Source organism: Brassica napus, chromosome A5 (genome assembly GCF_020379485.1).
Source record: "Brassica napus cultivar Da-Ae chromosome A5, Da-Ae, whole genome shotgun sequence".
Lineage (NCBI taxonomy): Eukaryota > Viridiplantae > Streptophyta > Magnoliopsida > Brassicales > Brassicaceae > Brassica > Brassica napus.
In genome coordinates, this window is record NC_063438.1 from 17042701 (window position 1) to 17056146 (window position 13446).

A 13446-nucleotide genomic window follows, 5' to 3' on the forward strand; every position below is an offset into this window, starting at 1 on the left:
AATAAAACCCGCTAAAACTCAGAATCCGACCTACCAGTTAAACCATTGGCTAGTTAAACCATTGGTTGAACCAATACATAACTTTCAATTATCATTTTTAGTTATATTATTAGAATCTGTTTGTAGTATAAATAGGAAGTTAAATTTTTAGTTTTATAAAAAAAAAGATGATATGATATGATTTGTAGATTATGAATCTATTAACAAAACTAATTGTTTGATTTGGATTAGTTTATTTTTATTATCAGTTATCTATTATAATTTTATGATAGTCCACTGTATATATATGTTGTAAATATAATAAAAGAAAATCCACAAGAAACCTGTGTAACTAATTGGTATGAAAAAATATTTTATATTATTTTCTATCACCAAGTAATACAGCATATTTGTTATTATCCTCTTTATGACAGTTCTATTAAGATAGCATCGTTAGCGTTTTACAATGATCATAAAACGTTATAAATTATTTCAACCCCGGTTGCGGATGGTTGTAGATAAATAAATGTAAATATATTTTCTAAATGTATTTTAAATTTTAAATTTAAATATTATAAATAAAAATATCATAAAATTCATTTTATATTTTAATTTATAGTCACTAACAATATTATAATTTATATTACAAAAAATTTAAACCAGGAATATCCAGTATAATTTGAAGTAAATATTTCTGTTGCTGAAGATATGTAATTTAAATAGTGTAATCCAATTTTTTAAGGTTATTAGATATATCATAGTTTTCAGGTTTCTTAACGATATAAAAAAAAAACAAAGCCTATATTAAAGTTCATAACCCAGTTTGGTTTAATCAATTTACGGGTTAGCTGTATAAATATGGATGATATGCTTTTTTGAAAATAATAATAATATGATGATATAGCATTACATACTATATTCTATAGAGGGATGTAGACTTGTAAGAAATGTATGTTACGGAACTAATGTCAGTCGACAGTATTACTTATTAGCTATCGTTAGTGGGTTCCTACTATTAAGGAATTAAAGTAGTGGTTACAAAATATATATTTAGATACAGTTAGAAATTATTATGGTTTATTTTTATAAGTATATATTAGAGAAATTGTACTTGATATACATGAAAATAAGATTATTTAGCTGTTTGGTAATGTACTGTTCGAAAGACAGGGAGCTAGACTATGTAGATGTCACTTTAATAATGACCATTTGCACGCAATTGAATATATCTAAGATTGCAAAGAATCGTTCTTCTCCATTATAGCTCACAATACTAAAATAACAACAGCTTTATTACGGAGTCTACGAAGAGAGTTCTTGATCCATTACAGGAAGCTGATTCTTGTAGTTATGGTTTCTGCGCGGCTTGTTGAGTGTCCTGATGTACCTGAAGAACCATACATGCACCAAATTCCGGAGATGATGTTTGCCGCTGGCGAAGAACCCGTTGGTGTTCGAGTTCTTACTTATCAATCATCCAGTGTTTTAAAACGCATATTTAATGCGTTAGACGAAGAGGAACTCGATATTATTAGGCGATCTTCATTTGGAAAGTTGATCGAGATTGCAGACAAACCCGTATTTTCCGGAAGATTCGCGCAATATTTGTTATCAAGGCAGCTGAAAACAAAGAAGAAGCACAAAGCTTGGTTCCGATTTGCAGGTAAACCGGTTAGGTTTTCAATGAGAGAATTTGCGATTGTGACGGGACTACCGTGTGGTAAATTCCCGCAGAAATCCAAGATGAAGTTAAAGGCAACAATAGCCGAGCAACCGTATTGGCCATGTTTATTTAGAAAAGTAGAGGTTGTGACAGTCTCATCTGTCATTAAGATGCTTTACCGCAAAACGGTTAAGGACAGGGACATCCATATCAAATATGCTTGCTTGGCGTTTCTTGAATCAGTTCTTCTTCCAACAATCCTTAATATGAAGATATGTAGAGAGCATGTTGAAGCTATTAAAGATCTTGAAGCGTTTTTTGCGTTTCCTTGGGGAAGGGTAGCATTTGATATGCTCATGGGTAGTATCAAAGAGAGAGATGAGATAGCTTTGTCCAAAAACACTATCGCAGTAAAAAGATTTGTTCTTGCATTACAGCTTGTTATGGTTGCAGCGGTTCCGGCGTTGACAGAGGCTGTGCAAGATTCATGTTCTTCCTCTGATTCTGATAGTGAAGATATTGATGGACCTGGGTGCGATATTTTTACAAAGAAACGGACCCTGAACCCGGCACATGCATGCAATGTGGACAAGAGAAATGATGTAAGTGATTTTTTCTCACTCTATTAGTTGACTTTGTTGTCTATGTCTAGTTTAAACTTGCCATTTCCCATATATCTTTTATGAGTTCCTATTTCATATTTGGCTACATCTGGATTGTCGTACCAGGACTAAATTTAAATATTTTTGATTTGTTTAAGGTTATTGTTGATAGCATCTTGGTTGAAGATCCGCTACGACCAATTGATGAGGCTAATTTAGTTCGGTCTGATGAAGAGCACGATTCAAGAGTAGATAACATGTCAGAGTGCATCAGGCGTAACTATCAGTTCAATAATTCGTATTTCCACTGTGGGCTTAGAAATATTGATGTGCTCGTTTGTGATTAAATTTAAAATCAGCTGGAAGGTGTAAACGATCAAAGAAGGTTATTTCTCCTTCGTCTGACGTTGAGGAAAGTTACATTGTTGACCTTGTGTTGGAGACAATCAAACCTCAGATCGATATTATTGAATGCAACATTACGGTAGCTTCGTCGCGGCTCGACGCAATAGAGGGGAATGTTCGTGTACAAGTTGAGGCGTTGTTGGGTAAGTTTAAGGAAGAAATGCTTTCATCTGTTAAGGATATCGTTTCTGCTCTTTGGAAAGACCACATTGCTGCTCATAACGCCGGGGGAAATAGTCAACCCTCATCTCCGACAAATGTAACCGTTCCCGCATGTCATACGAGCCATGTTGCCGATGCAAATGCCAAGACTATCCAAAACGTTCTTCGTGACATTAGTCAATACTCTACCCCTCCCCGCTCGAATCATATAAGCGAGGTACCAATTATGTGTATATAACTTGTTTAGATATTTGTATAAATGATAATTCCATGTGTTCTCAACATTATATCTTTTTATATTTATATTCAGGCCGAGAATCCTACACCAACGAAGAAAGACCATGTTGAATCTGGGTATGTATGTGGGACTCCGGTAATTCAGTCATGTGCCCAATCAGCTAATAGTGAGAATCGATCTAGGCAAAATTTGTTCCAACAAATTTTGGTAAGATGTTTGTACAGTTTTTGGATATTACAACTGACCCATATTATAAGCATTAATAGTTCTTATTTCCAGTCCAAAGTTTATATCTGAACATACATTTTTTTATTCCAAAGGAGACTCGGAATAAGCACCACCAAAACATGTCGGATGAACCTTCATTTTTATTCCCTTGGTCTAACTCAGGAAGAACAGATTCATGGAGACAGCCCCATATACGGAAAAAATGATCATGAACTTGAGCATTTGTCTATCAACAATGTTGCTGACAATATCGAAGGAAGTATATTGTCCTGGAGAAGTAAGAGGCAAAAGACGGTTACAACAGGTCTTGTAGAGGACTACCTCTGTGGGCCTCATTTGATGTCAAGGGCTAGAGAATCTCACAGGTGCCTATTTGCAACACTTGATATCTCTGAGATGGGCAGGAAGTTCGCTAATGAGATCCTAGGACCCTTCTCTGGATGGTTTGGATAGATCCTTGCATAAACGAATCAAAGACTCAAGTTTATCAAGGCTGTGGATCGAATGGTGACACAAGAGGCTGCGGAAAGGCTCCTTGATACTCCTAGGCTTAGATCGGATATGACACACCTTTCTAAAGCCCTTGGGCGTTGGATATTACACACCAACAGACTGGATACTACACACCAGACACTCTCTTAACTCGTGAAAGCAAGGGAGAAGAAGACACAAGGTTTAAACAAAAGATAACTTAGATTAGAATGAGGGTTTGTGATACACTTAAATAGAGAGATCCTTGTACATGCACAAGGTCTCGAAAACATAAGAAAACATAAAGGAAAAGGCTCCACACGGTTTCAAAGTAATAACACAACACTTAGACTAAAACATAATATAAGATAGGTGATGAAGTCGGTCCAAGATGCCTTAGGCCGAGTTGCATCCAAGATACATCAACTAGGAATGTGTAAGTGAACTTGATACCTCATTAAAAACCTTGATTAGAAAACCCAGTGGGACAAAACTAATCAAGGGAAAAAGAGTATACCAAGCCACTTGCCTAGATGATGATCAGCTTGATGGTAAGATCACATGAATGGTGATGAGTGTGTCTTGGTGGCTCAAGCTTCTACCAAGACAGTCTTCTTGCTCCTTAGAGATCTTCAGTATGTTTCCAACAGCTTCCTTGAGTCTCCTTGTCATTGCACGAGTTATAGGACCTGTGGGAATGGCTAGGACAGCTTCCTCTTCAGCTAGTGTATCTTCAGTCTCTCCTTCTTCATCTTTATCAACTAGCTGGTCCATGATCATATCATCCCCTCCCACTTGAAAAGTATTTGTCCTCAAATCTGGCTCATCTTGCAAATCCAGTTTGTAGGCATTGTTGCTGATCTTCCTTATGACCTCAAAAGGTCCATCAATCCGCGGCATCAGCTTGGACTTCCTTTCATTGGGAAATCTCTCTTTCCTTAGGTGAATCCAGACCTGATCACCCACTTCAAAGACCATCTCACGCCTTCCTTTGTTAGCATGCTTAACATACTGTTTGGTTGTTGCCTCAATGTTGAGCCTAGCCTGCTCGTGGAGTTGTTTCACCATCTCTGCCTTCTTTTTGCCATCAACGCTGACCCTTTCACACTCAGGTAAAGGGATTAAATCCAAAGGAGAGTTGGGATTGAACCCATAAACAATCTCAAAAGGAGAAAACTTAGAAGTAGAATGCACAGCATGATTGTATGCAAATTCACAATGAGGCAAATAGTCTTCCCATGATTTCAAGTTTTTCTTTATGAATGCACGCAAGAGTGTTCCAAGAGTCCTATTAACTACTTCAGTTTGTCCATCAGTTTGTGGGTGACAAGTAGTAGAAAACAAGAGTTTAGTACCTAACTTAGACCAAAGAGTCTTCCAAAAATAACTAAGAAACTTAGTATCTCTATCAGAAACAATAGTCTTAGGCATGCCATGTATGCGCACAATCTCTTTAAAGAACAAGTTAGCAATATGCAATGCATCATCAGTTTTGTGACAAGCTATGAAATGTGCCATCTTTGAGAACCTATCCACAACCACAAAGATAGAATCCTTTCCAGTCCTAGTTCTAGGCAAGCCAACAATGAAATCCATAGATATGTCATTCCAAGGATGATAAGGTATAGGGAGAGGAGTATACAAACCGTGAGACTGAACCTTAGACTTGGCTTGCTTGCAAGTTGCACATCTCTCACATAGTTTCTCCACATCTCTTTTCATCCGAGGCCAAAAGAAGTGATCCTGCAAAGTTTTAAGAGCCTTTGCAATACCAAAGTGACCCATGAGACTTCCTCCATGAGATTCCCTAACAAACAAGTCTCTCAAAGAACAGTTAGGCACACACAATCGATTATCATAGAAAAGAAAACCATCATGTCTAAAGTAGTGTCCCACAGCAAATTTCTCACAAGAGTTGTAAGCCTCTTTAAAATCAGGATCATTCTCATACATTCCTTTAATCTGCTCAAATCCTAATAGCTTAGCATCAAGAGTGTTCAAGAGAACATACCTTCGGGATAGTGCATCAGCAACTATGTTTTCCTTACCTTGTTTATACTTGATGACATAAGGAAATGTCTCAATGAACTCAACCCACCTTGCGTGTCTCTTGCTGAGTTTGTGCTGTCCTTTGAGGTATTTGAGAGACTCATGATCTGTGTGTATGACGAACTCTTTAGGCCAGAGATAGTGTTGCCAAGTCTGCAAGGCTCTCACCAAGGCATACAGTTCTTTATCATAAGTTGCATAGTTGAGGGTAGCTCCTCCAAGCTTCTCACTGAAGTATGCAATGGGTCTCTTCTCCTGCATCAATACAGCACCAATTCCAATTCCTGAAGCATCACATTCTATTTCAAAAGTTTTATTAAAATCAGGAAGTATAAGAAGAGGGGCATGAGTAAGCTTCTCTTTAAGGCATTGGAAAGCAAGTTCTTGCGCTTCTCCCCACTTGAATCCGACTTCTTTCTTAATTACTTCAGTCAAAGGAGATGCTATGGTGCTGAAGTCTTTCACAAAGCGCCTATAGAAGCCAGCAAGTCCATGGAAGCTCCTCACTTCACTCACTGTCTTAGGAATTGGCCATTCTTGTATAGCTCTTACTTTCTCCGGATCAACTTTAACCCCATCTGCACCCACAATAAAGCCTAAAAAGACCAAGTTATCTGTGCAGAATGTACATTTCTTAAGATTTGCATAAAGTCTTTCTTTCCTCAACACATCAAGAACAGTCTTAAGATGATCTATATGCTCCTCTAGACTCTGACTGTAGATTAGGATATCATCAAAATAAACTACCACAAACAAACCTATAAAGGACCTAAGCACATGGTTCATCAATCTCATGAAAGTACTAGGTACATTAGTCAATCCAAAGGGCATAACTAACCACTCATATAACCCATGCTTAGTCTTAAAGGCAGTTTTCCACTCATCTCCTTCTTTCATCCTAATCTGATGGTATCCACTCTTTAAATCTATCTTAGAAAAGATGCATGAACCATGTAATTCATCAAGCATATCATCTAATCTAGGAATAGGATGGCGATACTTCACTGTTATATTGTTGATGGCTCTGCAATCAACACACATGCGCCAGCTTCCATCTTTCTTGGACACAAGCAGGACTGGAACAGCACAAGGACTCATGCTCTCTCAGATATGTCCTTTCTCCATCAGTTCCTCCACTTGCCTTTGTAGTTCTTTGGTCTCCACCGGATTGGTTCTGTATGCTGGCCTATTGGGAAGTGTAGAACCGGGCACAAAATCAATTTGGTGCTCAATCTCTCGCACTGGTGGTAGTCCATTGGGACTATCTTCTGGAAAAACATCTTGATATTCCTGTAAAAGAGTAACAAGTTCACTCGGATACTCCGGTGCAATATTAGTAGTAGTCAAGAGTGATTCCTTATAGATAAACAAAAGAATAGGGAGGTTAGAGCAGAGAGATCTTTTAACATCACCAGACTTGGCATAGAAGTTTAGTTGCTTTGTTGATTCAGCGGGAAGATCAATCTCTTTCTTCTTTTGTAGCTGGAGCTGATCAACCTGAACTTCCTTAGGAGTCATAGGCACAAGAACTGTCTTTCTCCCTTTAAACTCAAAAGTGTGCTTGTTGGCATACCCATCATGTATCACACGTCTATCTGATTGCCACGGCCTTCCAAGGAGAATGTGTCCAGCTTCCATAGGCAACACATCACAAAGAATCTCATCTTCATATTTACCAATGGCTAAGGGAACCATAACCTGAGTAGATACTCTCATCTCGCCCTCTTCATTGAGCCATTGGAGCCTATATGGTTTAGGATGCTTCTGGACCCTCAAACCCAACTTTTTAACCATAGTCTCACTCGCAACGTTGACACAACTGCCTCCATCCACAATAAGACTACAGACCTTTCCTTGCACTAGACATCTAGTATAGAAGAGATTCTCTCTTTGCTCCATCTCTTCGGTCTTGCTTTGAAGACTCAAGGTTCTTCTAGCAACTAGCAACCTTCCAGCAACCGGGTTGGCAACATACTCCTCTTCTGAACTGTGATCTTCTTCGGCCTCTGTCTCCTCATCAGCAGATTCGTATTCTCCATTGGCATGAAGGATCATCACACGTTTGTTGGTGCACTCATTAGCATAGTGCCCACATCCTTGGCACTTAAAACACTTCACATCTCTTGCACGCGAGCTTGTAGCTTCCACTTTACCCTTATCTTTGTTGTAGATGCTACTAGACCTGGATTCTTCTTTTGGCTGTGGCTTGCTCTCCTTTTGATAGCTCGGTTTATCTTCCTTAGAGGTCTGGTATCTACTGGAACCATAGCTGCCACGCGCATAACTTCTTCTCTTAACTTGTTGCTCCACCAAGATAGCTTTGTGTAGCATCTCCTCTATCTCCAGGTAGTGTTGCATCTCCACTCTATCTTGTATCTCACGGTTGAGTCCACCAAGAAATCGTGCCATAGTAGCTTCACTGTCCTCAGATACACAAGCTCTTAGCATAAGCAACTCCATCTCTTGAAAGTATTCCTCTACAGACTTTGTTCCTTGTGTGAGTAGTCTTAGCTTTTGATGAAGATCACGGTGATAATGACTTGGTACAAACCTCTTGCGCATCACAGCTTTCATCTCTGCCCATGTTTCAATGGGGAATTCACCATTGCGCCTCTTGTTTGTAACCAACTGATCCCACCAGCTCAATGCATAATCATTGAACTCGGTAGCAGCTACTTGAATCTTCTTAGTCTCTGAGTAATGCTGACAGTTGAAAACGAGTTCGATCTTCTTCTCCCACTCAAGATAGGCATCTGGATCAGCTTTACCATGAAAAGGAGGGATCTTAAGCTTTAATCCTGATAGCTCATTGCGTCTATGCCTTCGGCCCTCATGATCATGTCGAGATCTTCTACTGCTATGTCTTGAACCGGAGCTATGGCTACTTCTCTCATAGAAGTTATCAGTCTCTTCTGATCCAGCATGCTCACGCTGACCTTGTCTGTTTCTTCTTTGCTCACGTCTTTGGCCAGATGCTTGTCCTTGCCCATCATTCGGTCTCTGATCATACTTCTCTTCCAGCAACTTCACCATCGCTTCCATCACTTGTTTGGTGATTGCTTCTTGCAACAACTTATTCCTTCGCACAAAGGTTTCATCATCCTCCTCAGACCCCATTGCTTCCTGATACACGAAAAACTTAAACCAGTAAGTAGTTCAAAAGAATTCAGAACTCAAGATTCAAATAAGGAAACAAAGTATTCAAACAAAGCGGCAAATGAAGATACTTGAGCAACACGCGACGATTTGAATTCTATCACTTTCGAAATTGAAACAATAACATATCAGATTCAACGGATGATGAAATGAGATAATCAAATCCTGATCTATGATTCTAACAACAGATCGAGTCATAATATTACAAGAAACTTTCGGATCAAGCAAAATGTTAACGTAATCGACAAGAATGTGAAAGGTTTTTTTGTTTAAAACTTGATCGAAATTCTTAGATCTATCAATATGAGACACGAAACAATCAGATCTAGCAATCCTGATAATGAAACAAGCAGATCAAGTGAGAATAAACACACAAGAACCGATTGATCAAAAAAAATATGAATCGACAAAGAGTAGATCTTATGAACAATCAAAAGAGAAATCGAAACTCCCCTTCCAGAGTGCTCTGATACCACTTAATGAGATCCTAGGACCCTTCTCTGGATGGTTTGGATAGATCCTTGCATAAACGAATCAAAGACTCAAGTTTATCAAGGCTGTGGATCGAATGGTGACACAAGAGGCTGCGGAAAGGCTCCTTGATACTCCTAGGCTTAGATCGGATATGACACACCTTTCTAAAGCCCTTGGGCGTTGGATATTACACACCAACATACTGGATACTACACACCAGACACTCTCTTAACTCGTGAAAGCAAGGGAGAAGAAGACACAAGGTTTAAACAAAAGATAACTTAGATTAGAATGAGGGTTTGTGATACACTTAAATAGAGAGATCCTTGTACATGCACAAGGTCTCGAAAACATAAGAAAACATAAAGGAAAAGGCTCCACACGGTTTCAAAGTAATAACACAACACTTAGACTAAAACATAATATAAGATAGGTGATGAAGTCGGTCCAAGATGCCTTAGGCCGAGTTGCATCCAAGATACATCAACTAGGAATGTGTAAGTGAACTTGATACCTCATTAAAAACCTTGATTAGAAAACCCAGTGGGACAAAACTAATCAAGGGAAAAAGAGTATACCAAGCCACTTGCCTAGATGATGATCAGCTTGATGGTAAGATCACATGAATGGTGATGAGTGTGTCTTGGTGGCTCAAGCTTCTACCAAGACAGTCTTCTTGCTCCTTAGAGATCTTCAGTATGTTTCCAACAGCTTCCTTGAGTCTCCTTGTCATTGCACGAGTTATAGGACCTGTGGGAATGGCTAGGACAGCTTCCTCTTCAGCTAGTGTATCTTCAGTCTCTCCTTCTTCATCTTTATCAACTAGCTGGTCCATGATCATATCATTCGCTAATCTGGAAACCAAACTGAAGTCTAATTTGTAAGTTTGTTACCTTGTTGCAATGTTGTAAGCTTGGGAAATTTCATGTTTTACTATATTTTTCTCTGCGTTTGGTGTTTCAGTGTGATCAACGTCTCTCGATTAGCAGTGTCTAGAAGGGAAATTAATCTCGTTGTTGAGAGACTATGCAATTACTCTGCTAAGGTATTTCTAGATTATAGCACAATTCAACTAGTTTATCCGGTAGTATTTTTGTTCATTGTTATGTTTGCAGGTTGTTGATATTCTTATTAGAGTTTTACGTTCGGTTATTATGCATCAGTTAACTTCGGAAGGTTCACAGAGTGCAGCGTTTCTTGATACCAAGTTTGTGGCTGCTATTATCATGAACTTTCCCAAGTTCCTTAAGAGTAAAAATAAAGACACTTTCTTATTCCCAAAAGCATTGACTGGTATTTTACCTACGAAAGAAGTTCCAAAGGTCAATCCAACAAAGTTTTACTTTCCGTTTAATGTTGGGAACAAACATTGGGTTGGTATTTGTTTTGATGCTGTATGTGGGACTGTCACCATTCTCGATTCCGGTTTGGCATTGCACAAGGAAAAGGCTATGGGGAAGATTATTTCTCCTGTTGTGCAGATGTTACCGTATCTTGCTAGATATGCATGTCTCGAAATAGGAAGTGATCCAGTTATTCAGTGTTATGATGTTGCTAGGCCAAAATATGTCGCCCAGTTCAAAAATGAAGCCAATTCCGATTAATGGCTGTGCTATTTATGGCGAGTCATGCTCTATATGGACTTGAAGCGTGTAAGAATATTGGTGCTGATGTGCTTGAAGAGGAAGGTAAGAGTGCAGCGATACTGGCTTATGAGTTCAAGGAGAAGTTATAGTTATGTTTGGTGCTGAAGTATCTGTTATATTATGTATATTACCTCTTTAATTAATGTACTGAGTTGGCCTTGTAGTTGGTAGACTTGTATTCGATCTGTTTCAGGTGTCTGTTCTTCTTTGCTTTTTCAAACTCTGTTATGTTGTTGTAATACTTTCCATGTTGTATATTTGTCATTGTTAGATTGTTACTTTCTGCTATACAATTGCTAAATGTTGGAAAACAATTAGTATTTCCGATTACTATATATATACGGAAATAATTTTTCGTTACTTTTCGTAGGTGTATCCGGTTTTAATAATTGTTTGTATGAGCTTACATATCCACGCAATAAATATCATTGCTTGCGTAAAAAGTTTAAGCCAATTTAGTCAGCCAGTTATATTAGTATTGTAAGCTCATGTTAGTATTGTTGTCGCAACCACGGCAACTAGTGTTTTGGATGTTTACAAGTAGCGCACGCATATTGAAAATAGTGTGAGTTGTCTTATCTTTCCTATACATGTCACTATTATGTGTCCGGTCTATCAAGTATTGAATATCATCATCATACCTATAGTAGAGTAGGCAGCTATTTTGTTCAATTATTTTCAGGAATGAATTATTGGTTGATCTTATCTACAGTCATGATAGCCCACTACGCCTATAAATTTTGATATGCGTTTATAAGTTATCGGCAATTTAGATAAGGTGAGAAAGAAGCTTCCCCTTTTAGTTATCTTGGTTTATCTTTTTTGTTACATCATAATATATTATCCTTGTTTTGTAATTGAATTCGTATTTCGTAGATGACAACTCCACTGCGTGTAAGTTTATATCACGGCGCGTGGCGTCGTGACGACGATGAACATTGGAGTTTCCATAGGAAGCCAAGTGACCTCGGCTATACGGTTTTGGTCAAGCCAACTGAGATGGTCGAAGATTTGGAGTGCATGATTCGTGAGCGCTATAAATTGAAGCCTGAGACACCCATGGTTATGGCATATCACCCACCCGACTGGATGCTTGAACCTGTGGGAACTCGTACCCCGCCTATTACATTGACAACAACCTCCCAAGTTGCAACCATGATGTCCATCCGTTCTTGGTGGTCGGAACTAAAGCTATGTGTTTCTTCGGGTGCTGAAAATGTTGTTCATTACCAGTTTCTTACCAAAACAACTTTCTCTATCAGAGGTGCAACCTTTGTATTCAAAGGTTAGCTACATATAATTTTTATATTTATACATTCTTTCGCAAAATTTTGTAAGACTGATATTATAATAATCTATGTGGCAGGTTATGAGGACAAAAAGCTTGTTGCAAGCAAGGAGGTTCTTGAGGAGATCTTTACCGAGCAAGAAGTGGTCCCAATATACAGGGCTCACTTTGAAATTGAAAAGGCAAAAGAAGAGGTAAGAGCTGCGCACGGTTTGCCCTCGACGACTACGGAAGCTGAAGGTTTTGTAAATTATTATGTGTGTATATTGATATATAGGTTTCATTTATTTGCTAAGTGGTTAGTATATTTTGTTAGGTTCTGGCTCTTCTCCCTCTGGATCACAAGCCTAAAATTATCGGTGGTGAATAAGTGTGGAAGCATTCCAGAAGAATAAGCATGCGACGGTGGTCAGCCAATGCAAGTTGTATTTCCTTGTGTTTGTTATCTCAATAATTTATGTTTGTGGTTGTTCAACTTGTTGAATTTTCTTTGTTTTTATGTTGGTGTGTTTGCAAAAATAATTTTATCAATGCTTGTTGTATTTCTGTAACATATATGAAATCCGTATTTAATATGATTTGAGTATCGAATGTAGTATTATTTGTTCAAAATTTAATCTGCACTGCATCGACATAGTATATACGAGTAAGTGGAGTAAATTTATTTTTTATTTATATCTTGTATCTAGATAGAAACACATATGTCATTGCATCATAACTAAGAAATAATTCCAAAACCTTTTTACAATTACCGCATCAAGAAAACTATATACATATTTGGGTCCTTTTAGTAGATATGTGTTGTTGTTATCTACATAGTATACTAGTGTGGTTTGCTATTTTACATACTAACTTACTCTCTCTTCATTTGGTCAGTTCTCATCGGATATTACAAAAGCCGGATATGAACATGATGTATATGGATATATCTCGGTCTAAATTCATATGTATATGGATATATCTCGTTAAAGTTCATGTTAGATTGGCGATAATAGTCGATGTTTGTTTTACTATGTTGTCATGTAATCTGGTTCAATGAAACCGAAATTAAGGACAGTTACTATATCATGTCGTCTTCAACGCTG